This window comes from Macrobrachium rosenbergii, chromosome 4, assembly GCF_040412425.1.
Source record: "Macrobrachium rosenbergii isolate ZJJX-2024 chromosome 4, ASM4041242v1, whole genome shotgun sequence".
NCBI lineage: Eukaryota > Metazoa > Arthropoda > Malacostraca > Decapoda > Palaemonidae > Macrobrachium > Macrobrachium rosenbergii.
This window is the reverse complement of record NC_089744.1, coordinates 40,521,599-40,544,098: the sequence shown is the minus strand read 5'-3', so window position 1 is coordinate 40,544,098 and position 22,500 is coordinate 40,521,599. Positions and strand designations below refer to the sequence as shown.

Sequence of the window (22,500 nt, the reverse complement as noted above, 5' to 3'; positions counted from 1 at the left end):
ATGGTAATATCTAAAAAAAGTTTAAAAGCTATGGCCAGACCTTCAATCCAAACCATCTCCAATATCAGTGAAATGCTGAGTTGGTTTTAAATGTTCATTATTCTTTTCAGGCATATCAAAACTTCCGTCTAAAAAGCACCCGGTGAAACTATCCTCCATGCCAGTGAAACCTGATATCAGGATAAAATCATGCACGTATTTGTCAAATATGTCAAAACCTCTGGCTAAACCTCCAATTAAAGTCACCCGTACTGATGAAACGCAATACTCCTCAAGAAATTCCATTCGATTTATTTTCTTCACCGCAACCAGGTTCCGACCACACCGATGAAAACCCGATACGTTCGGCCATAGTAGAGAGACCAATGTCCCATAGAGAGAGAGAGAGAGAGAGAGAGAGAGAGAGAGGGAGAGAGAAAATATCTTAAATAGACTCTCGAGCTAATCAATGTTCCGTTCTCATTTTTCTCGCTTCTTTTTTTCCATTCCTCTCTTTTCGTCACATAGGGACAAAATGGACTTGTCCCGCAGTCACCTTAAAGGACTCATTGTGAGGCCTATTCACGCACTTCCAGAATTTTGGGAAAAACTATAAAAGGTCCTTGTGTGGGGAGGAACAAAGAACCAGACGGACCCCACTTGGCCATACAATCAAACACGCACACACGTCTACATACGTCATACATAGACACACACACAAGCACGCATCCATATATACGAATGCACACAAGCACTCACGGAAATATACGCGCGGGCGGACAGACATTCTTAAAAACGCATGCTTGCAGGCGTCGGCTATTCCACTTGCAGGCAGCTTACAGGTGACAGAAGATTAACCCAATACTTTCCAACGGAATGAAATTCGGAAATAAACAGACTTAAGGGAAAAACCAACTGTTATTATCTTGCATTGCAAATATATCTGGGTTAAGAAATCATTCCCTCATGCGCTTTACAACTTAAACCCTCGGGGATTATGTATGGCTGTGTTTGGGAGGCAAGGAGACAGATCATTATAACAAGATTGTCGGGCCTACCGCGGAGGACATCGGTAAGCGGCCGAAGGTCCCTCCCAAGCCTCTTCGGTGGCTGTGTCTGGATGGCTTTCGGGTTGGCTGGATGGAGGAGAGGGCTCTTGTGTTGGGAGGAGGAGGAGGAGGAGGAGGAAGGAGGGAAGGAGGGAGGGAGGGAGGGAGGGAGGAAGGGAGACGGCGCTGGAGAGATTAAGCCAACACCCAGTGTCAAAATGTTTACTTTTAACTCGGGGAGTCAGTAGCGCAAGGCAGAAGGAGATGATGTTTTCACGATGATGTTTTGCTTGATAACTGACCGCAGGTGGAAGATGTGTCGTACATGGGGCCGATGTTTGTCTTAGGGGATGATAACGATGAAGATGCTCCGAGAGGAGAGGGAGAGTATCCTCTGTGGCGTATGTGTGTTCACGCCTCCTCCTCCATTGTTTGAGGAGGAATATTAATGTTCCCTCTTTGAGGACGCGGAGCCACAAATTCCAGGATTTGGGGGGAAACGATATACTGTGAAAACAACGAAAATATGTTTCTTTCTTATTTTTTTCCATAGCAGCAGCACAATTATCCGCGTGATTTCACTCAAAGAAGCATTAGGAATTCTTTGGTTAGATGAGACACGCCCCGCACAGGCCGTGTCGAGAGGGGATTAAATCATTCCTATCTGCGGGTAAAAAGGCAAGCTGATAAAAGCAGACATACCGAGAATTCAGTTGAAAAATAACTGGACATTTCTCGTTCAGCACTAAAATAAATAACTCTTATAATACGAGCTTTGATTCTTTATTTTTCGGATGAAGCTGGTAGACTTGTGCTTTTTTCACCATGACTGCGACCTACCACAACTGACTTACTATCAGAGACAGTGCGTACTCTAAGTGATTGTGTACATATATATACCCAGACGCTCAAGCTATAAAACCACCTTGAAGTGTTTTAGCTGAGAATGTTGTAAGCGCTTATATTTGAGCTTGTAATCAATTCCATTCGGACTCTCTCTCTCTCTCTCTCTCTCTCTCTCTCTCTCTCTCTCTCTCTCTCTCTCTCTCTCTCTCTCTCTCTCATGAATATCTAAAGTATATCAATCGAATTCCTGTATTTAATCCCACAATCACCATCAATAATAATACCTCTACTAAAAGTCCATTAATGACATTTAATAGAGTATTACTGTAATTACGCTTATTGTGGATGCCATCAGTACATTATCATATATTAACGTAACTGTACAGCCCATTCAGTGATTGTTAAACAGAGGCCTTCCATCGTCATACATATTAGGAAACAATATTGAATCGAATCTGGAATTCATCTCGCCTCGCGGATGTTGGAAATTGACGTTAAAATCCACAATGGTTTTATCACCAGGTATGCGTGTGTGTGTGTGTGTGTGTGTGTGTGTGTGTGTGTGCGTGTGTGTGTGTGTGAACGTGTAACGCGTGTGTTTTTGTGTGTGTATGTACGTGAACGTGTAACACGGTTTTTTTTTCGCAGAGTTGAAACTAATAAAATCCTTATCTCAAGACGCAAGATTCAAGAATCAACGAGAGGAAAGCTAATGATTGTGTTCAGAAACAAGAAAATTCGTTCTCCACCTATTCATGGCATCTCTCCGGTCTTCAATGAATATACAGAATATATCCTGCCTGTAACCAAGTAAGAGCATGTTCAATTATAAGGCAGCTTAAAAGTTATTATTATTATAGTTTATTATTATCATCACTGATCAACAGATGAATGGATAAAACACCATTCTCGTTAGCACTTATGTGAGTTGCCATTACGGTTTTTCTCACTGATTTTTCATGGCGGTGTTGTTAAGTCTGCGGTTAATCTGTTAGATCTGCGTTCGTGTATGCCACCATACTTTGAATAATAATAATAATAATAATAATAATAATAATAATAATAATAATAATAATAATAATAACAATAATAACAATAATAATAATAATAATAATAATAATAATAATAATACAAACAGTCTATGACACTTCAAGCGAATTGTTCTAAGAAGAGTAGAGCCACGGCCAAAATATGACATGAATTTTCCCGCGGTGACGAGATTGTGAAGAAATTATTATCCCCATATAAGAATCTACAATTATGACGTCATGTTCATATCTCCTTTTGTTGATGTAACGTTAGAATTTTAAAAGCTATTCGAAATAAAACAAATTAGGCCTCTGCAATTACAAAAGCTTAATTAGCTGACGATACTATTTTGGGGCCGAAGGCTGATGGAAGATGAAATTTAGACTCATGTTGTCAGGGCTGAAGGAAAAAGAGGAAGCTGATGAAGGAAAAGCGTGAATTACCTCGAAGAAAGCGACAGATCCTTGTCCCCAATGAAAGAATGAAAACATTCGTCCAAAAAAGAACAAAATTATTAATTAATATGTCAAATTTTAGTTTTACCACTAACAGATATGAATATGGTTGGTTGAAGAGTCATGGCTGTGACCTCATCGCCAGAAAATGTCGACAGTTCAGTGCAACGATAATCGTAAAGAAGGAGGAAGATATAAGGTTTTGCACTTTCCTCCACTAAAAGAACTTCCTGCTACTAAGACTTTCCCAAAAGCACATTCCAATATACGCGTCAGTAATGAGAACATTTTTGACAGGGGTCAAGTCAAGGAACGTTTGTTTTTTCAGAGTCTAAATGATAATTACTGATAATATCGATCTGAACTGAGCCACAGGTAAAATTGTTTTTAAAACCTTTAACAAGAATGTACAGGAAACAAGATCGTCTGGATCAGTCGAGTAGCGGAGAAGCTATACTGGCAAATATCCGACATTACGCTTTGAGGTATGAGAGAGCACGAAATACCTGAAAGGATTCGTGCATAAATGTGTCCAGGTTAGTCAGCGGATGTTTCATGGGAGGAAAAATTCAGATTCTAGGATATTTATTAGAGGTTCTTATTCATGGCATGACTTACACTAACCTGCGATTGGGTGTTCTTATAGCTATAATGACTTGAATGAAACCCAATGATGCACCTCTCTTATTTGCCTGGAATTACTGGGCAATGTTAGTGCAAGATGTTTTGCCATTTATACTACCTAGTGAACCTGACTCAATAATATTCATGGTAATAGTTAGAAAAAAAATGCACTTAAAGGTATTCCATTATATGCATTTGTTGGTTTCGGCTATTCTTAAGAAAGGTATCATGTCGAGTTATTATATCAAACGTTGTTGAGAGGGAGAACAATCAACAACCTATTTATTGCTATCTGTCTATCAGACAATCATGTCACCCTAAAATCCTTTAAAAAAAAATCACCTGTCAGCAACGGTGATCAGATTACTTCCTTGCCTCGTGTTGTAGTTCGTTAAAATAATGTCTTGTCCTCATCAGCAGTTCAGTTTATTTTATGAAGATTTGTGAAATAATGAAGTCCCTTTATGAAGGATATCTGTTTTCAGTTTGTTTGTAGGTCTTCGATGCATTGCCAGTATTTCCACGTCATCCTTTTTTATTTGTCTGTAAAAGAAAACTATTGTGCCGGCTTTGTATGTCCGTTCGTCCTCACATCTTAAAAACTGCTGAGGCTAGAGGGCTGCAAATTGGTTATGTTAATCATCCATCCTCCAATCATCAAACATACCAAATTGTATCCCTCTGGCCTCAGTAGTTTTTTTTTATTATTTTATTTAAGATTAAAGTTAGCCATAAGCGTGCATCTGACAACGATATAGGACAGCATTATACCTAGACCACCGAAAGATAGATCTATTTTCGGTGGCCTTGATCACACGCTGTACAGAAAACTCGACTGCGCTGAAGAAACTTCGACGTATTTTTTAATTGTTTTATTTACTGCTGTGCTATTTTTTCTTATTGCTACGTTAAACGTGCTTTCTGCTTTTCTTTTTTATTCGAATATGATATACTGAAATTTATTTCCATACGGAAAATATCCAATATCTTTTCTTTGCTCTTCTTAAAGTACGATTTCAGTGCCTTAGTTTACGTCCCGTTTCTGTTTTTTTGGACACTGGAATTTATGCTCTGGATCAGCAAAGCCCAAAAACGCATCTCCTGCCCATCATCATCACATAACTGCTGCTGAAGCTTCTAATATGCAAAACCTTTGAAATGAGGCTTGTCATCTCTCTCTCTCTCTCTCTCTCTCTCTCTCTCTCTCTTCTCTCTACATTCTTACGGCGTCTTTCTGTCCTCCTTTTAACATCTCACAGTCTGAGAAACTGTCAGAGCCCCTACACCTACGTCTCTTATACAAATATCCCCTCAAAATTAGCTATGATTTCTGTCACACCGTCGGCATAGTAGATGCATCGCGCAACCCTTCAAAGGTGGCGTGAGCAATTATCTTTATTAGTCCTTTTACTGTGATTGAAAATAGCCCCAGAGGATACGTTTGGCTTCTGTTTTGTCGTGTGGATTTTCCTAATCTCCCTTCTCTTTGATTGTGGGAAAACAGAATTACAGCTACTCGGTAAAAGGAAGTGTTATGAAGGGACAAATATTCAGCAAGTATTTTATTTTCTATTTTCTTCGCGTACTCCAGCGAGGGACAATATGACTACAAATAAAACGACCTCCGGCATTCGACGCCGCGAAGAAGCAAGATCATTCTCCTTATTGGCTAATGAATATGCACCGACCAATCACAGACAATCGCGCTAGATGACGCTACGTTCGCCCGTCCGCTGGAAGAAGAAGATGAAGAGAAAAAGAAGTTATAACCCCTGGCCCGCTGCTGGTACCCCCCGTCGCGAAGACTGAAAGAGCCAGCTCGAGTTACCCTCGACATTCACACCACAACCCACACGTTTCTCATCGCGTCGTATTTATTCGCATTTTGTGTGACATTAGGGACATTTCTGACGCCCTTTTTTAGCGTGAAACGGGCAGCCCTCCCAAGGGAGTGTAAGCTCGTCGCCGATGCAGTGGACAACGTGCGTCCTGCTCATCCTGCTCATCCTCCTCCTCCTCCTCCTCCTCCTCCTACGCCAATGACCAGCACGACAAGACGTTAAAAGGGAGAGCCAGCCGGAAGTGACGGAAATGCTTCTTCTTGGCGCTGACTGACTTGCAGAAGAAAGAAGAAAAAGAAGAAAAAGGGAAGAAAGGAAATTGGGAATGTGCGCGAACCGTTTTGAGAAGGCGACGCGCTCAGAGATAAAACTCACGCCTTCTGTGGCCTGAAGAAGAGTAAAGGTTATACAGGAAAAAAAATTCAGGATACGAGGGCGAAAAAAAAAAAAAAAAACAGGCCGGAAGATGATGGGAGTTATATGATCGTTGAGGGAGTGAGGAAAAAATGAGGTTAAACCAAGATGAATAGATTTGTACGATGTGAATACACACTGTGTATGAGTGTATAATTGTACAATTGAGAGTATAGTTACATGTCAACATTCTTATCTAATTTTCCTTGTTTATTCCTTAAGGCCCTAAAGATATATATATATATATATATATATATATATATATATATATATATATATATATATATATATATATATATATATATATATATATAATATAAATACACATATATACTGTATATATAATATATATATATATATATATATATATATATATATATATATATATAATATAAATATATATATATATATAATATATATATATATATATATATATATATATATATATATATATATATATATATTATTGCTCATATGCTGTGGGACGCTGTGTGATATTACTTTTTTGGCAAGTTACGGGGGTATTAAGAAGAAAACGAAGATGGTATCACAATTACAAAAACTGTAACTTGACTGGTAGTAACTGATGAATACTAATTTTATCACTACTATTATTACAAGACAAACTGCAACCCCAGCTTGAGAAGCAGAAAGCTAGAAGCCAAAGGCCCAGTTGGAAAAGCAGCCCTGTACGGAAAAAGTCAAAGAGAAGTGAATAAAAAACTATAAAACAGGAAAAAAGGTGACACAAGTATGATAAATAACTCATAATAATAAATATGACAAAGAACAATTAGGCGAATAAGAAAAAACATGAATAAAAATATTTGCACTAAGACTGAACTTCTGAAGTTCCAACGATTCAACTACATAATTAGGAAGATTACTCCACAATTTGATCACACCAGAAATAAAACTTCTAGAAAACTTTGACATGATGAACCTCCTATAAAAAAAAAGGCCCGAATGACAGAACTAACAGCAAATCTAGTAGATTTGGCGCATGGCATCATCTGGCAAGATCTGAATTCCAAGGATGATCAGAACTGTGAAAAATTTGATATAGCATTTACCCAGAATAACCTGACTTACAGTCGAGCGTTCGTAATGATACTGCAGAACTGGAATTGGAATTGGAATATAAAATTTAGGCCAAGGGCCGAGGGCTGGGACCTATGAGGTCATTCAGCGCTGAGAGGGAAACCGAGGAGAAAGGAAAGTTTTAAAGGCGTAACAGGAAGAAAACCTCGTAGTTGCACTGTGAACCAATTGTTAGGAGAGGTTGGAAAATAAGATGGAATAAAGAGATTATGAAGGAGGTACAGTAAAAGAAATGAAAGAGGTTGCAGCTAGAGGCTGAAGAGACTCTGAAAAAGACCTTAAGCAATGCCTACAATGCACCATGTGAGATGGATTGACGGCAGTACACCCCCAAGGGAATATTGATATTGTGGTCCAGAAATTATGCATCTTCATAAAATGAAAATTTAACTTGCCCATGTTAGCACAAGAATGGTAGTTAGTTTGACTTGAACAATGATTATTATGCAATCGAAAACCCATAATCCAAAACGACCCATCCTTATATCACTTCCTGCCTAAACCTACAAGCCTACGCGTGACATACCAAAGTAGGCCTACCTAATGGTGTCGTTAAAGCAATCCTAGATGAGTTGAAGGTTCCGTATAGACTGTCGTACTGAGATGCAAGACTTTGAAGGATATTGGCGCAACAGAAGCAAAAGAACATTTTATGAATTTTGAAGGATTTACCAAAAGCGACAAGAGAGTTGGTAAAGAAGATATTAAAAACTTAGTAAAAAAAAACGCGAATAAAAAGCAGCAAAGAGTCTAGACAAAAGGCAAATACTGCAAAGGGTGTGATGCTGGTGAGACAAGTTGCAGAAAAGTTCTGATAAGACTACACTTCTTCATTACAATTTCTTGCATTGCTCTGTATTTCAGGTCTGTCGTACCTTGAGAAAGAGATAGAGGTGTTTACTATAATCTGATAACAAAGGAAAAGTGACATCGGCCAAGAAGACCTTGTATTCAAAGCCTTGAAATGGGGGCAACGGAATAGGATTTGGGAAATTAACTATTGGCATAATGTGAAAAGCGGATCGACCAAAGTAAACAAATCAATATCAAAACTTATATAAAGATTCCGATATATATTTTTTCAGCGGGGGCTGGGAGGGTGGGGGCGAGGGGTTATAGCATACATTTCTTAACTACCCTATAATCTCTGTCGTAATTTTTTGAGGTCTGTTATTTTCCTATTTAGTTTTTTCCTCTTTTTAAGTTTCTCTTATTTTCCCTTTTCTCTGTTTTGTTGTTATTTCTCTTCTTTCTCTTGCATTGTTTTTTTATATCGAAAATACATTTCTATGAAAATTGCTTGACAAGATCATGCTATTTTAGGCGTTTTTATGTAAACATTTGCTTTTTTAGTTAATAATAATAATAATAATAATAATAATAATAATAATAATAATAATAATAATAATAATAAGAGGAGGAAGAAGAGGAAGATGAAAAAAAGAGACATTCACGAAGCAAGAAAAAAGCTGTGCAAGAAAAAAAAAACATAAAGTAGTAAACCACGACGTACTGATCTTGCATGAATGTGGAAGTAGACTATGTAAGAAATAATGAGAGAGAGAGAGAGAGAGAGAGAGAGAGAGAGAGAGAGAGAGAGAGAGAGAGAGAGAGAGAGAGAGAGGGCAAGGGCATGGCCATAACCCACGCCTGAAATATTTACGATAACTAAAACTAAGTGTTAAAACCGTTCCATTATTGATTCGACGACTGGCAAATGTCATGGCGCTACCGACTGACAGGCAGTGAACTGACAGTCAGTGACAAGAACTGTACAGCAACACTGATCCCATCAGCACCAACCAGCTAAGGGAAAGCGCGAGAGGACAGATGTGAGACCGAAAACGCACACTTCCATCTCTCACTACAACAATTAATTTCAGAGCACCCATATCTACAAATCAGAGACCCCCATGGCTCTCGTCTCCCCCTCCCCTCCCCCTCTGTAATTCCATCCCTATCTCCAATCAAACGTTAACAAATTGGAATTAATCGGGTCGTCTAATGATGATAACTGCTCATTAACCTATTATATTTAACCACTCTATGGCGGTCCGAAGCTTTTAGAAACCTTCCATACATTTTGTGGATGGCGATTATTATTACGTGCCACTGCTATTATCCCATTCGAATTTCTGGAGAATTAAAGAGAGAGAGAGAGAGAGAGAGAGAGAGAGAGAGAGAGAGAGAGAGAGAGAATTTGAGGCTCAGTAAGAAGAGAATGATGAAGAGAAGGAGACGCCAAAAGGTCTTTGTGCGCTCAACGATCCATGATTGGTCTAAGCCTACTAATGATAGCTAATTTGGAAACCGAAATGCAGTTTGTGGGCTGGCCGGGTGCTGTCCCATGGAACCCGTCTGGGACTGCTTGCGGTATATCGTGCCCAATCCCTCAGGACGTCCCCAAGATCCTTCAGAGCAAAATTTGACTTTAGCCCAATTATTCTCTGCATCATCTTTGTATCTGAGCACAGAATGGACGAAGCTGCAGCGGTCATCTCTAAAGGTTCATATGACAAGAAGAAAAAGAAGAAGAGTGAGCAACAACAACAACAGGTGACACGAAGCTGGAACGCCAGGCTCCGGGAAAAGGAGTTCGGGAAGGCGAGTCTCTGCGTCCCTCGGAGAGGTGGCTACTGGTGGGCGGGTGGAACGCTTTGTGTTGGTGGTGTGAATACCTCGACTAGAGTGAGAGAAAGACCGAAAGAGAAAGAGAGAGAGAGGTGGTGGTACAACTGGCTTTGCATCACATCTTCACACCCAGTTTTACTTAACCATCCCCATCATTCGCACCCATCTACGTCCACAGCCAAACGCCAATTCCACCTTCGCCAGCACACGAGGTAAAAACGACTTAAGGCCTTAGGAAACGCTTAGAGGACCATTTGGGTCACAACAGTGTTTTCGTGAAGGGGAAAAGGGCGGGTGGGTGGTTTGTGAGGGCGGGTACGAGACAAGCAAAGCAGATGAGAGAAACTGTTATCAAACGGATCTGGAAGGCGGGAATCCGCGACGAACGGGAAAATATTAATTGTTGTCGTCGCTGATCCTGTCTACGGAAGGATCGGGGTAGGTTTAAGTTTCCAGCATGTAAACCCTTCCCATTAACCGTTAGTACATAACAGCATCCAGCTGTAAATAGCATCCAAAGTGCAGCGGCCGTGTGCCGACATTAACGGTAGAACACTGGCAGCGGCGCGATTCTTTTTATTTGTATTCCTGTATACTAATTTAGATGGTCGCGTTACCGATATGTGTGTGTGCATGTATGTATATATATATATATATATATATATATATATATATATATATATATATATATATATATATATATATATTATATATATATATATATATATATAGTATATTATATAATCTCAGTAACGCGACCGTCTACATTAATATACAGGAATACAAATAAACAGAACTGCACCACTAACAGAAGATTATATAAAAATTATTAAACATGAATCTGGAATTGCAGTGTCGTATACATTTAGTGATCAAATCGAGCGGAACATGTATAAAAATGTCATACTATTTCAACTGACGTGTCAGGGAAAAGTAGTTCAAAATATTTGTTAAGCGTAACGAGATATAAAATTACAACTGCATGCCTATATATATATATATATATATATATATATATATATATATATATATATATATATATATATATATATATATATGTGTGTGTATGTATGTATGTGTGTGCTGTATACATACATACATACATACATACATACATATATATATATATATATATATATATATATATATATATATATATATATATATATATATATATATATATATATATATGCATTAATTTATTTATACATTTTAGCGTGTGTTTGTGTCGGCATGTCCATGACATTCACAAAGTTAAATTTCCGAAATAACATTCATAACGCAAACTAATATTTACCATAATGTAAACAATAAGTAGACATATATGACGCTAAAACAAAGAAATGAAATTTTGCCTATCTATGCAAACGGCGATATAGCAAATATGACAAAATATAACTTTGAATTTATATAAAGACTTGAATTTATATAAAGATAGCCAAATAATGATATAGCTAGTTAATAAATACGAAAATATTAAGGAAATACAAGTTCATATTAATCATAGTCTGTAAGATGAAATATTCAGGGCTTTCGGTGTAACTGAGATGATTTTATCTAACAGAGAAAATGAAAGGACACATGAAGAATATTTAAATATGCTTGCACAAGCATGGAAGAATGGATATTTGAGATTACTGTAAAGGTATTAATAATTTCTAGAAAGGGAAAATAGAACGAGACACGAAATTTATAGTGAATAAAAGATACATTGAAATTATGATTAAATTTCCAGTTACAAATATTCACATAACGATATTATGCATATCTATCTATCTGTTTATATATATATATATATATATATATATATATATATATATATATATATATATATATAAACAGATAGATAGATATGCATAATATTGTTATATGAATATTTGTAACTGGAAATTTAATAATTAATTCAATGTATCTTTTAACAATAGATTTAATATATATACTGTATATATATATATTATATATATATATATATATATATATATATATATATATATATATATATATATATATATATATATATATATATGTATGTATATATATGCGTGTGTTGTTTGTTGGCCTGCGTGTGTGGATGTATATATTATAAATTATAGTCCCTGTGGGCCAAATGGACAACTCTTGTTATATTTGTTATAAGCAGTTGTCTCTTTTTCGAGTTTTCACTCACTAGTCATGCAAGTGCATAAAAAAAATTTTCTCTTCAGAGTAAAATTGCTGACAATCGTACGCAGAGCCAGCAAATGGCGTCCAATTACTTATAAAAGGGTTGTGCCTCACTGTGCTAATCTGAAATATTATGTACACCGAATGAAAATATTTTCAGGGCACAGTTTTTCATATAATGTCTGTCTATGTATTGTGACAAAACGTATATATATTGTCGTTGGTTTTTTTCCCGATCATTAAAAACCAATGTGCTCGTGGTCAGGAATGCTATTGTGCATTATTCCAATTAATTCATTGTGTACTCGACAATTTTTTTGTTTGGTGAATAGAGCAATCCTATTTCAGGCTTTCCGTGCAAATTGGGAGTACAATTGCATCATGGGACTTAACAATCATATTTTCGATGACAAAGTAAATGTTAGTCAAGTGATGATGGAATGTGAAAACTCTGTTTATTATATTTCTTCCAACTGTTGAATAAAACTTGAATATAATTTCATGCTGCATTTAGGATTTGTATCTATTGCAACTTTGAGAGTTAGTTATTAGGTAAAAAGTGCACAAACAGTCATTAGAGGTTTAAACATCTATCCACTGGCCTATAGGATGCAAAGACGATGGCTTAGGATTAAAAAAAGGATGAAAGATGATACTTGCAATAATGTTTTTCAATATTATTTACGTATTATTAGATGCTATTTGTCTCTGTAGGACTGTTGATTTCACGGGCATGAAAACAAAGTTGTAGCATACATACATACATACATACATACATACATACATACATACATACATACATACATACATACATTATATATGAATATACTTGTTTTTTCAACATTAAGCCGTTTCCCCTAGCAGTCAATGTCTACGGATAAAAAAAACAATACAAGGTCACTGCCACATCCTTCCTTTAAGCAGCTGAATCGTGGGTGAACCCCTGGTTCAGTATAATACTTACATCATCATCACTTTCATACACCTACATACTGGCAACTTGTCGAATGCTCCTATACTCACTGCGCCATTCACCTCTATCTTGTTTGTATTTTTAAGAATTCAGGAGATTATGGTACTTTCATCCTATCATTTCCTTGAATACATTTCTGTAGCACCTTCTGATTCTTCTTCTCCTCCTCCCCGCCACCTGATACCTCTGAGGAATAGTTTTTTTTTTTTTTTACCAACTTATCATTGACATTCTTTCCAAACGAATGAACCATCTCAAAATATTTTCATCCATCCTCTCACCTGCTCACACCATAATACCACTTATTTATCTTCAAATTTCTCCCCTATCATATATATATATATATATATATATATATATATATATATATATATATATATATATATATATTATATATATATATACTGTATATATATATATATATATATATATATATATATATATATATATATATATATATATATATTACATATATATATATATACTATATGTATGTATATATATATATATATTTATATATATATATATATATATATATATATATATATATATATATATATATATATATATATATATATATATTCATAGATTAGAGGATAAGCATTCTGATATTATTTTCGAAAAAAATAAAGTGATGTGAAAGAATTACATGACTGAGCGATGAAAAATGCAATACAATCATACATATAAAAAGCGTCATGTAGTCATTTAGACAGTGTATGACAGATCAAGGGGATAATTCTTTATATAACTTTTAATTACCATTACATTTTCACTTAATATTAAGCCAAGAGGAGTTGATGAAGAACGCTAATTGTCAAATGTGCTTTATAATTGATTGAGAGTTTTATTTGATAAATATAAATAACCATCTTGAATAATTTGTTTACTCCACTGATGGTAAAACTTTCTCTCATTTTACCTCTTTGACACACGAAATGAGACAAAAAAAAAATATTGAATGGTACCCATATAAACATATGTATATACTTGTATGTCGAGTGTTCAAGTGAATGATTATACACTCACACACATACACGCATATATATATATATATATATATATATATATATATATATATATACTCGTATATATTATATAATCATTCATTAGAATACTCGACATACAAATATATACATACTGTATGTTAGCTCGCTTATATCTCGCACAGTACTAAAAGCTCCAATTATGTCCACATATTCGTATGTTAATTAGGTATGTATGTCACACTAATGTGGACGTGTTATGTTTATATGGATACCATTCAATATTTTTTTTCTCTCATTTCGTGTTTCAAAGAGGTAAAACGAGTGAAAGTTTTACCATCTGTGGAGTAAACAAATTATTCAAGACAGATATTTATATTTATAAAATAAAACTCTTAATCATTTATAAAGCACATTTGACAATTAGCATTCTTCATCAAGTCCTCTTGGCTTAATATTAAGTGAAAATGTAATGGTAATTAAAAGTTACATAAAGAATTATCCCCTTCATCTATCATACACTGAATGACTCTACATGACGCTCTTTATACGTATCATGATTGTTTTACATTTTTCCATTGTTCAGTCATGTAGTTCTTTCACGTCACTTTATTCTTCGAAAATAATCTCAGAGTGTTTATCCTCTAATCCATGAACTTTTTGTGTTACCTCATGCTAGACTGATTTAGAATCCTTTTATATAAGTTATTATATGTAACTGACTTCCATATTGATGATGTGAACGTATTTTTAGCTATATAGCTAACTGGTCAAAGTTAGAGAAACGTACAACGATGGCAATGTAGGGCAGGATTATTATAGTCATAAGTCTTTTCCTTTTAATAATTAACAGCGAAGATGATTAAGATAGTGGATATTTTTGGAAGAATCTAATATGCAGAAGTAACTGTGGTCAGGTGTTAAAGGGAACAAGAGATGGTGGGTACCTCTGGACTCTGTTTACCAACCGAGACGATATCCACCTAATTGATTACCCTTGATGTGCATGATGCTAAATTGAAACGGACTGGATGCAAAATAGTATTCGAAATGAAGCATCTGGCAACTCAATAACTGACGACGCATCTGACATATATCCAAACAATATATTTTTGATTGGGCAATACATTTAGCCGGCATTTCTATTATTAAATACCATGAGCACTTTACAAAAAAACAAAACATTGCAAACCTATACACATCAATGTCAATAACATTATATTGTACATTGTTATCGAAATACTTGCGAGTAGAAAAAGTGTTTATACTATTTCAAACCTCTGGATACAAACGCAGAATTCATGCATTATCATGAAACACGCGCAGTACAAAATTTATTGTTTTTAGCAAATAATACTAGTTTTCGTACAGTGTTCCTATTATCTGAAAAGCAAAGTAAGTGATATATAATTTCTGTTTTATATCATGAATCTGTGAAAGGGGAAATTATACATAACCCCAATCATAATAATCTTAGGAATTATTATTATTATTATTATTATTATTATTATTATTATTATTATTATTATTATTATTATTATTATTATTATTATTATTATTTCCTGAACTTATAAAACATGACCATTAATCTCGTTTTCGAAAATGTAATGTGCCAATAAAGTGCGTCTAGGTTGACAGATAAATATCCATAAGGGTATTATTGAAAATACATGAACAAATGACAATTAAGAATATCAGAGAAACTTGAACAAAAACTAAACACGAAGCGGAAACCGACAACTCATTTACTCCAAAACAACCTCACCCACCTTTTCATTATGGATCTGACAACAGGACCTTATGGTGGAGAGAGAGAGAGAGAGAGAGAGAGAGAGAGAGAGAGAGAGAGACGACATTTCTTGCTCTACCCCCCACATCCACACTGCATCAGATTTGGGCCTATAATTGATGAATATTTGCAAACAATCAAGGAGGAGGCCGGCTTCCCAACCCCGTATGCCTAACGTTAAACCTCCCCCTCCCCCTCCTGCCCAAATTCACCTCCGGCAATAAGGCTGACGATCGCGCACTTTGGTAACGCGAGTTTCGACTTTTTACGACGGCAAGTGATGGCGCTCTCTTGAACAACGGTCGACCGAATTGGTGATTGCAGGGACCGAGAAAACAGATTTGGGACCACCCACGGGTTTTCAATCACACCGTGCCACCGCTCGGGTTGCTATTGGGCCGTCGTTTTGGACGCGGAGAGAGAGAGAGAGAGAGAGAGAGAGAGAGAGAGAGAGAGAGAGAGAGAGAGAGAGAGAGAGAGTGCGCGTGTGTGTGGTAAGAACCAGCAAGGCTTGCGACATACACAAACACATACATATAAACTCTAGGGGATGATCTCACTAAAATAATTCCGAGATCCCCAAGGAGCAAGAGCCTTTGCTGGCATAAGGTTACTGGTAAAATCCACAACAGCAGCAACAAACACAAAATGTATGGACATTTTCCTGTTCCTGAAACCGGACACCTCTTCCACCATATGAAGATTTGTCTACTGAACGTTTTCCTCCTCAAAGTATCCCCCAGTAAACAAAAAATGCATCAAGTCCTCCAGCGAATCTGTGTATCTAGGATCTTATATTAGTAGGGTACAGTCAGTCTCTCTCCTGTCATTTCTTTCTCCATTCGGTAACGTTTTTGTGTACCTGAGTATGTGCGAGTATTGTCAACCCAATCCGCATAAATCACGGTCAGGTGTATTCAGCTGTAAAACGCATATTTACCCCGTAGAGGGATAATGCCGTCAGTGCACCTCATGCGGTGTACTGTAAGCATTACCTGAGGTTCTTTATAGCGTCCCTTCAGCCCCTAGCTGCACCCCCTTTCATTCCTTTTATTGTACCTCCGTTCATATTCTCTTTCTTCCGTCTAACTTTCCACCCTCTCTTAACAATTGTTTCAACGTGCAACTGCGAGGTTTTCCTTCTTTAACACTTTTCAAACCTTTCTACTACTCAATTTCCCTTTCAGTGCTGAATAACCTCACAGGTCACAGCGCTTGTCCTTTGGCCAAAACCCTATATTCTTTCCTTCCAATGCAGAATTTATGAGACACATGAAGCTGTAATTATAAAAATTCCTTTGTTTCTTATTTTCTCATTATTATTATTATTATTATTATTATTATTATTATTATTATTATTATTATTATTATTATTATTATTATTATTATTATTAAAAAAAAACCACTCATAGTAGCATGAGTCTTGAAATGGAGAAACAAATCCACAGTTATGTATGGGTACAAATACATTTGAAAATAATCTGTACAGAGAGCTTTCGGGAATCTGTTCGATTCTCCTTTTCAAGAAATTGAACAGGGGAATCAAACAGACTCCAGAAAGATCTCTGTAGGATTTATTTTTAAATATATTTGTACCCATACGTAACTGCAGATTTGTTTCTCCACTATTATTATTATTACTGTTATTATCAATCTGCAGATCAATGACTACCTAAGATGAAAACAGCTAGACGAAATTTTAGCTAACATTATTTCACGCCTTGTAAAGTGTGGAGGAGAGAGGAAGGTAGTTATGCAAGTGGACTAAAACAATCGTATTTCGTAAATTATAAAAAGGATGTTTTGTTAAGAGTGAAATCCACCCTTTAGAATAAAAAGTAGGGGGACAGGTAACAGGGTTTGAGGATTAAAAGCTCAAACACTGAACAGACTGGACCCACAAAGTATAAATACAAACAGCACTGACCCTTCGATCACCACAATCTCCTTTAAATCTGACATATCACTTTCCTCAGAAACAAATCCACTGATATAAGAATATCACATAAACAAACAAACAAATAAATAAATAAATAAATAAATAAATAAATAAATAAATAAAGTAAATAAATAATTACAGACAAAGGAACCAAAAGAACGTCAACATACAGAAGATAGAAACTCATCGACATCAAAAGCAGTCTGACAGAAGCGCGTTCACACAAACGAAAAAACAAGCTAAGAAGCAGACGCAGACAAAATCAGCTGGAGGAAGCACCCACCACAAACAATAGCAGCAGATAAAAATGAGTTTACTCGTGAGATGAACAGACGGGGATCCATGAATACACGAAAGATGACAAATGCACAAGTACAAACAGAACAAACAGATGAATAACGTATGGTTTACCCATAGTGCAATCGAAACAATGACAAGCAACAACATCGAGCCAAACTGATAAGATAATTGTTTACGCATAACTCACACCAAACAACCAAACATCAGTAGGAGGCCACAGAGGCAAACAAGACAAGCAACGCAGACAGCGCATTGTGCCACAATGAGGGGTAAAAATGCATTGTTTAGTGGCCGTGGCTTTCCTTACAAACACCACAGCGATTGTTACCTTTTAGAAACACGCAAGGTCTTCGTTTCCTTATTTCTGGCTAATTTTACGTTACATTTTATATACCAGTTTATTCATTTTCGTATGAATGCAAAACAAATCCGAATAGGCACTATGGTGTCTATATTCGAACCTGTGGGGGCAAATCCAATGTTTATATTTATGTAGCTCAGTAAATCAACCATCCGTTGAAAATGAGGCCGCTGATATAAATAAATAAATGGATGAATGAATAAATTAAATTAAAATAAACAAACGTTGCATGCAAATTTACAAAACAATTTAGGCTGTGTGTAACTGAATATATGGAATTCATAATAACAGATAGCAAGGGAAAAACTCAAAAGACCAAATTATTAGCATTCACTGCTAGGAGTAACAGTAAAGGGAGTACTAACAAGAATAATATCAATTTTCGTAATTATGAATCATTATCACTGCTTTCGTTCATTATGACAGAAGAAAAAGAATAACGACGGGGACAACAGTATCAAAGATAATTAAGTCCGACGGAGAGGCGGTGGCCCATGTAACCACATCAGACCACAGACTGTGATGAAGTCAAAACTCCTCTACGGTTTTCTGCTCAGTTCAATTGCGTTTGCAGTCTATATTGTGCTTGCGGCTGACGGCGCGCTTGCGTGCACACGCGAGAGGCTCCCGCTCGCTCGTAATGGTAAGACTGCACGTGTTTTTAAGTGCTTGCGTGTGTGGGTGTGGGTTTGGGTGTTCCGACATAAAGGCCTCCGTTTCTTTGTATGGAGGGACAGCCTTACCCTCACTTTTCCCCTTTTCTTTGCAGGCGTCATGTCTAGAGAGAGAGAGAGAGAGAGAGAGAGAGAGAGAGAGAGAGAGAGAGAGAGAGAGAGAGAGAGAGAGGGAAGGCCAAGTAGGAAAGAAAATATGAGTATATGTAAGTGTTTGTCTGTATCTATCTATCTATCTATCTATATATATATATGTGTATATATATATATATATATATATATATATATATATATAAACATATATAAACATAAGAGATGAGAAGAGAGAGAGAGAGAGAGAGAGAGAGAGAGAGAGAGAGAGAGAGAGAGAGAGAGAAACTATAAGAAGTTATCTGAGTCGAAGTATGAACCCAAAAATAAGGTTGGGGAGGAACTGGACTGTACTGACCAGGAACAACCGAAAATTATCACTTTTATCGACAAAACAGACAATTCCTGCGTTGTTATTTTCACCAGGCCAAAACCCCCCATTTATTCTTTTTTATAGAAAATAGAAACCAGCCGTCTTTCATTCATGTTGGCATTCACTGGGATTTATTTTAAGCCAGTTGTTATTCGCCTTGCATAAACAAACCTGGAAGAACCAGCAATTCTATTTTTCTCGTCTATAAAGGGACGATTGTGCAGCTCGTACGTGATGAATGGATGATTGGGCGTGAATCTCTTCTGGAGATGTTTGGGCGGAGGAAGGAAAGGGCTTTGCTGACACGAGAATTGTTTCACAAGCTGCAGGAAATTATCCAATGCTCACATAATCACGGCAGCTACTGCAAATATCTCGGTGGAAGCCGATGGTAATAACAAAAGCTGAAGGTAATCGCGAACGTTGAAAGTAATCTTGAGAGCTGCAGACATAACTGATACTAAAATCAATCACAGAAAGTAATCGCGAAAGGTGAAAGTAATCAACAAAGTTTGATAAAATCGAAAAGAATCCGAGAAAGCAGACAGTAATAACGAAAGGCAAAATTAGTCACTAAGTGTGAACAAATTACGTAAACATAACGAGAAAATATAGACCCGACAAATCCAAATCACATAAACTGAAAGTTACAACACAAAAACGAAAAGTAAACGTAATAAGCATAAGTTAACATGAAAGTTGAAAGTGATCACGAGACATGAAAGTAATTTTGGGCGTTTATACTTATATATGAAGGTTGGCAACAATCACGAAAATTTATAGTGACTTTGGAAGCTGGTAGTAATCCACAAATTCTTATGGTAGTCCTTGCAACATAATCAAGAAATCAAAGAGTAATGCCGACAACTTACGGTAATTACGAGTGCTCAAAAGTTAGATTAAACTGTTAAGGTAATCATGTGGCCCTACAGTAATCCTAAAATAATTCATATATTTAGCTGCAATGGTAAACCAATACATGTTCTCATGAGTTGGAATTTATTAGGTAAATTATTAAAAAGTAAAAAAAAGGGGGGCAGGCTGAAAGAGAGATGAATACGAAATAGCCTGAAATTGCATCCGAAAATGATTGTGCGTTTGTTTAGGGCGATCTCCAATAGTTATAGGGACATGTTAACTATATCAAAAAGATTTTGTCGATTTCAGAATAAAGTAGTAATATTTAGTCAAGTAACAGGATAGATTGGGAAAAGAGAAATGATTAATTTCACATTTACGTGAGCAGATGATAAAAGGGAGATGAAGATGACCTATCTACAAAAGCCACGAAATTTTAACCTAACAACAGAAGCTAATCATCATAAATGAGCTTACAGTAGTTACCTATATCTTCTGTGACTACGAAAGCATAACTTAAACACCAATACATTAATCAGGGGAGCTTGAAACAATAATGAAATATAGTAAAAACGAAACTTGTAGTAACTGTAATCTCACAGCAATTATGAAAATCAAATGTAATTTACAGAAGCAATAAAAATCAAGAAACCAAACTACAAACGAAGTTTAAAGTTATACGCAGAATTTAAAAGAGTCCCGATTTACTAAAGTAAAAAAAAAAATGATACGACCCCATATAACATTTCATTAACTGTCAGTCTTCGCCTTAGCTCCTATTGCAAACTCAACACTATCGGCTTTGAAATTCGATTTTGCAGTTTAGACGTTTCAAGAGGTGGATTATATGGGTCGAAATGTAAACAGAGTACGTTTGCGAGTGTGATACGTATAGTTTTCCTTTTACCATACGTCTTTTTCTCTCAGAAGCAGCAGATCCAGAATGAATGAAATGGAATGGAATGGAATATTGAGTTTAGACCAAAGGCCAAGCACCGGGACCTATGAGGTCATTCAGCGCTGAAAGGGAAATTGAGAGTAGAAGGGCTTGAAAGGTGTAACGGGAGGAATTAATTGTTGGGAGAGGGTGGAAAGTAAGATGGAAGAAAGAGAATATGAAAGGAGTTACAGTAAAAGGAACGAAAGGGGTTGCAGCTAGGGGTCGAAGGGACGCTGCAAAGAACCTTAAATAATGCCTACAGTGCACCGTGTGAGGTGCACTGACGGCACTAACCCCCTACGGGGAAATCCAGAATGAACTTCCGTTGAGTGTGTGTTTTCGACGAATATTAATCGTCACACCATCATCGCCTCTGTGAGTTATCAATTGCCCAAAGGGAACCAGACTATGCCACGTACTGTTCTCCCACAAGGTGGTGCGAAGGACCTATCAAGGTCATCTTCATCTCCCTTTCATCATCTGCTCGCGTAAATGAGAAATTAATCCTTTCTCTTTTCCCAGTCTATCCTGTCACTTGACTTCATAATACTACTTTATTCTGAAATCGACAAAATCTTTTTCATACATATATAGTTAACATGTAGCTATAACTATTAGAGATTGCCCTAACCAAATGTACAATCGTTTTCGGATGCAATTTCAGGCTATTTCGTATTCATCTCTCTTTCAGCCTGCCTTTTGTTTTATACTTTTTAATAATTTACCTGATGAATTCCAACTCATGAGAGCATATATTGGTTTACCAATGTAGCTAAATATATGAAATATTTCTCCTAATCCCTCTATACATGATGCATTCTCTTACGTTCATTATGGTGTTTTGCTGATTAAAAAGATGTATGCTTATTCCAGTTTTCACCATCTCTTGCATCTTCGACCACTTTTTTCTACGGAATCTATGAGAAGGAAAAACACCATATATGACATGTCATTCTTTCATAGCACCCTACTATTTACGTCAAATTAACTTAACAAGACTCCGTCAACTTTAACTTGGCATCTCCTTCGTTCAAGGACAGTTTCAAATAGTTGTACATATTCAGTGGAAAAAACCATAGCAACAT

At 36.3% G+C, this 22,500-nt stretch overlaps 1 protein-coding gene and 1 long non-coding RNA gene across 5 annotated transcripts in view; one reads left to right on the top strand and one right to left on the bottom strand.

Annotated features, from left to right (window-relative positions):
- Positions 1-22,500, bottom strand: part of LOC136833036 (visual system homeobox 1-like) — a 335,854-nt gene that overhangs the window by 293,514 nt on the left and 19,840 nt on the right. The gene's annotated exons all lie outside the window — the stretch shown is intronic.
- Positions 9,974-22,500, top strand: part of LOC136833064 (uncharacterized) — a 30,563-nt gene continuing 18,036 nt past the window's right edge. For all 3 annotated transcript variants that reach the window (XR_010851365.1, XR_010851364.1, XR_010851363.1), the window contains exon 1: positions 9,974-10,181. This is a non-coding gene — a long non-coding RNA (uncharacterized lncRNA). The remainder of the gene's footprint in view (positions 10,182-22,500) is intronic.